Below are 4,472 nucleotides of genomic sequence, written 5' to 3' on the forward strand. Positions count from 1 at the left end.
CTAACAATTAATGATTTGATTCAACATTTCAAGTATGTTGCCTTTTCTGTTGAGAAAGGTTTAATGTTTGAATCATATCTTTTCTTGTTAGCCAAGTCATTAATTTTAAAAAAAAATCAAATCTTTTTAAATTGGTTTTCAATCATATCTTTTCAATCAAATCTTTTTAAAACCATAACTTTTCAATCATATCACATCTTTTTTTAAAAATAGTTTTCAATCATATCTTCTTGATTTCTAATTTCAAAATCTTTTTCAAAAATCACTTTATTTCTTTCCCAATCATATTTTTCGAAAATCATTCTTCAATTTTTCAAAATGTTTTTAAAATCTTTTTAATTTATTTTTGAAAATTTCTTCCCCTCTTCTCACATCCTTCCATTTATGGACTAACACTCTTCCTCAATGCACAATTCGAACTCTATCTTTCTAAGTTCGAATTCTTCTACCTCTTCCTTCTATTTTTCTTTTCCTCTGACATCTCAAGGAATCTCTATCCTGTGACATAGAGGACTCCATATTTTCTTGTTCTCTTCTCTTTCATATGAGCAGGAGCAAAGACAAAAGCATCCTTGTTAAGACTGACCCTGAACCTGAAAGGACCTTGGAGCAAAAACTAAGAGAAGTTAAAGCACAACTCTCTGTAGAGGACCTAACAGAAATCTTCAAAGACATGGCAGCCGAAAACAACAACAATGCAAACAATGCAAACAATGCAAGGAAGGTGCTGGGTGACTTTACTGCACCTACTCCCGACTTCTATGGGAGAAGCATCTCTATCCCTGCCATTAGAGCAAACAACTTTGAGCTTAAGCCTCAATTAGTTTCTCTAATGCAACAGAATTGCAAGTTTCATGGACTTCCATTGGAAGATCCTCATCAGTTTTTAGTTGAATTCTTGTAAATCTGTGACACTGTTAAGACCAATGGGGTTGACCCTGAGGTCTACCGACTTATGCTATTCCCTTTTGCTGTAAGAGACAGAGCTAGGATATGGTTGGACTCACAACCTAAAGAAAGCCTGAACTCTTGGGAAAAGCTAGTCAATGCCTTCTTGGCAAAGTTCTTTCCACCTCAAAAATTGAGTAAGCTTAGAGTGGAAGTCCAAACCTTCAGACAGAAGGAAGGTGAATCCCTCTATGAAGCTTGGGAAAGATACAAACAATTGATCAGAAAGTGTCCTTCTAACATGCTTTCTGAGTGGAGCATCATAGGTATCTTCTATGATGGTCTGTCTGAACTGTCCAAGATGTCATTGGATAGCTCTGTTGGAGGATCTCTTCATCTGAAGAAGATGCCTGCAGAAGCTCAAGAACTCATTGAAATAGTTGCAAATAACCAATTCATGTACACTTCTGAAAGAAATCCTGTGAACAAGGGGATGAATCAGAAGAAAGGAGTTCTTGAGATTGATACTCTGAATGCCATATTGGCTCAGAACAAAATATTGACTCAGCAAGTCAATATGATTTCTCAAAGTATGTTTGGAATGCAAGCTGCACCAGGCAGTACTAAGGATGCTTCATGATGAGCGGATAATTTGTATACTTTTTGGCATTGTTTTTAGTATGTTTTTAGTATGATCTAGTTAGTTTTTAGTATATTTTTATTAGTTTTTAGTTAAAATTCACTTTTCTGGACTTTACTATGAGTTTGTGTGTTTTTCTGTGATTTTAGGTATTTTCTGGCTGAAATTGAGGGACCTGAGCAAAAATCTGATTCAGAGACCAAAAAGGACTGCAGATGCTGTTGGATTCTGACCTCCCTGCACTCGAAGTGGATTTTCTGGAGCTACAGAAGCCCAATTGGCGCGCTCTCAACGGCGTTGGAAAGTAGACATCCTGGGATTTCCAGCAATATATGATAGTCCATATTTTGCCCAAGATTTGATGGCCCAAACCGGCGTTCAAAGTCACCCTCAGAAATCCCAGCGTTAAACGCTGGAACTGGCACCCAAATGGGAGTTAAACGCCCAAACTGGCACTAAAGCTGGCGTTTAACTCCAAGAAGAGTCTCTGCACGAAAAATGCTTCATTGCTCAGCCCAAGCACACACCAAGTGGGCCCGGAAGAGGATTTTTATGTCATTTACTCATTTCTGTACACCTTAGGCTACTAGTTTTCTATAAGTAGGACCTTTGACTATTGTATTAAAAAAATCTTTTGATCACTTTAGATCTCTAGATCATCTTTGGACATTTTAGTTCTTAGATCATTGGGAGGCTGGCCATTCGGCCATGCCTAGACCTCATGCTTATGTATTTTCAACGGTGGAGTTTCTACACACCATAGATTAAGGTGTGGAGCTCTACTGTACCTCGAGTATTAATGCAATTACTATTGTTCTTCCATTCAATTCCGCTTGTTCTTGTTCTAAGATATCACTTGTTCTTCAACTTGATGAATGTGATGATCCGTGACACTCATCATCATTCTCACTCATGAACAAGGTGACTGACAACCACTCTTGTTCTACAAGCAACCAAGGCTCCAGTGAATATCTCTTGGGTTCTTTAACCGGAATCTTCGTGGTATAGGCGAGAACTGATGGCAGCATTCAAGAGAATCCGGAAGGTCTAACCTTGTCTGTGGTATTCTGAGTAGGATTCAATGATTGAATGACTGTGACGTGCTTCAAACTCCTGAAGGCGGGGCGTTAGTGACAGACGCAAAAGAATCACTGGATTCTATTCCGGCCTGATTGAGAACCGACAGATGAATTCCGCTATGCTGTGACAGAGCATATGCAATCGCTTTCACTGAGAGGATGGGAGGTAGCCACTGACAACGGTGAAACCCTTGCTTAAGCTTGCCATGGAAGGGAGTAAGAAGGATTGGATGAAGACAGTAGGAAAGCAGAGAGACGGAAGGGAAGGCATCTTCATGCGCTTATCTGAAGTTCCTACCAATGAATTACATAAGTATCACTATCTTTATCTTTTGTGTTATTTTCGTTCATCACCATTACCATTTGAGTTTGCCTGACTAAGATTTACAAGATGACCATAGCTTGCTTCAATACTAACAATCTCCGTGGGATCGACCCTTACTCGCGTAAGGTTTATTACTTGGACGACCCAGTGCACTTGCTGGTTAGTTGTGCGAAGTTGTGTAATGCCATGGTATTGAGCTACCAAGTTTTTGGCGCTCATGACCGGGGATTATGAGAGTTGTGAAAAAGTATTGTTCACAATTTCGCGTACCAAGTTTTTGGCGCCGTTGCCGGGGATTGTTCAAGTTTTGAGCAAGCCTTTGGTAACATCAGTGCCAAGATCCGGCAACAACACCAAGTTTTTGGCGCCGTTGCCGGGGATTGTTCAAGTTTTGAGCAAGCTTTTGGTAACATCAGTGCCAAGATCCGGCAACAACACCAAGTTTTTGGCGTTATTGCCAGGGATTGTTCAAGTTTGGACAACTGAAGGTTCATCTTGTTGCTTAGATTAGGTATTTATTTTTTTCGAAATTCTTGAAGATGAGTTCTAGAGTTTCATGATGATTTGTTGAAATCTGGCTGGCTGAGAAGCCATGTCTAATTTCATTGGACCGAGGTTTCAACTTATCACCACAAGAGCTTGCTGATTTTTATCAAATCTTGCTTTTGGAGCAGTGATCTGCTAAGGCTTGGCTGGCCTCTGGCCATGTCTAGTGTTTTGGACCGAAGCTTTCTTTGAAAGCTTGGCTGGCTGTGAAGCCATGTCTAATTCCTGGACCGGAGTCTTAGACTAGCATTGCACTGATTCCTGGAATTCTCATTAAGAATTTTGATACCTTTTTCCACTTGATTTTCGAAAAACACAAAAAAAATTAAAAAAATCATAAAATCCAAAAATATTTCTTGTTTGAGTCTAGTGTCTCATCATACGTTTGGTGTCAATTGCATGTAATCATTCATGTATCTTAGTGATCTTCAAGATGTTCTTGATGATTTACTTGCTCTGATCTTTGAATTCAATTGACTTGAGTGTTTTGTGTGTCTCATATGCATTTTCATTTTGTTAGTGTCAGTAGTATACAAACTGCTAAGTTTGGTGTCTTGCATGCATTGTTATTTGATTCTTGTTGCATTTTGGTTTGTCCTTATTATTAAAAATCCAAACATATTTTTAATTTGTGTCTTTTCAAGTCAATAATACAGAGAATTGAAGATTCAGAACATACAGCAGAGGAATTGCACAGAAAAAGCTGGGCGTTCAAAACGCCCAGTGAAGAAGGACAGACTGGCGTTTAAACGCCAGCCAGGGTACCTGGTTGGGCGTTTAACGCCCAAAAGGGTAGCATTTTGGGCGTTAAACGCCAGAATGTGCACCATTCTGGGCGTTTAACGCCAGGAGGGCTAGAAGGGAAGATTTTGTTTTCAAATCAAATTTTTTCTAAGTTTTCAAAATCTTTTCAAAATCAAATCTTTTCAAATCAATTTTCCAATCAAATCTTTTTCAAACCATTTTTTCCATATTTAAATCCAATATTTGATCA

The 4,472-nt window shown here is 38.8% G+C and overlaps 1 non-coding gene across 1 annotated transcript; it reads right to left on the reverse strand.

Annotated features, from left to right (window-relative positions):
• Positions 1-1,087: 1,087 nt before the first annotated feature.
• Positions 1,088-1,195, reverse strand: LOC112767169 (small nucleolar RNA R71). The gene has a single exon (XR_003184759.1). It is a non-coding gene; the product is annotated as a small nucleolar RNA R71 (small nucleolar RNA).
• Between the last annotated feature and the right edge of the window lie 3,277 nt (positions 1,196-4,472).

The sequence above is a fragment of the Arachis hypogaea genome, chromosome 2 (genome assembly GCF_003086295.3).
Source record: "Arachis hypogaea cultivar Tifrunner chromosome 2, arahy.Tifrunner.gnm2.J5K5, whole genome shotgun sequence".
Classification (NCBI taxonomy): domain Eukaryota; kingdom Viridiplantae; phylum Streptophyta; class Magnoliopsida; order Fabales; family Fabaceae; genus Arachis; species Arachis hypogaea.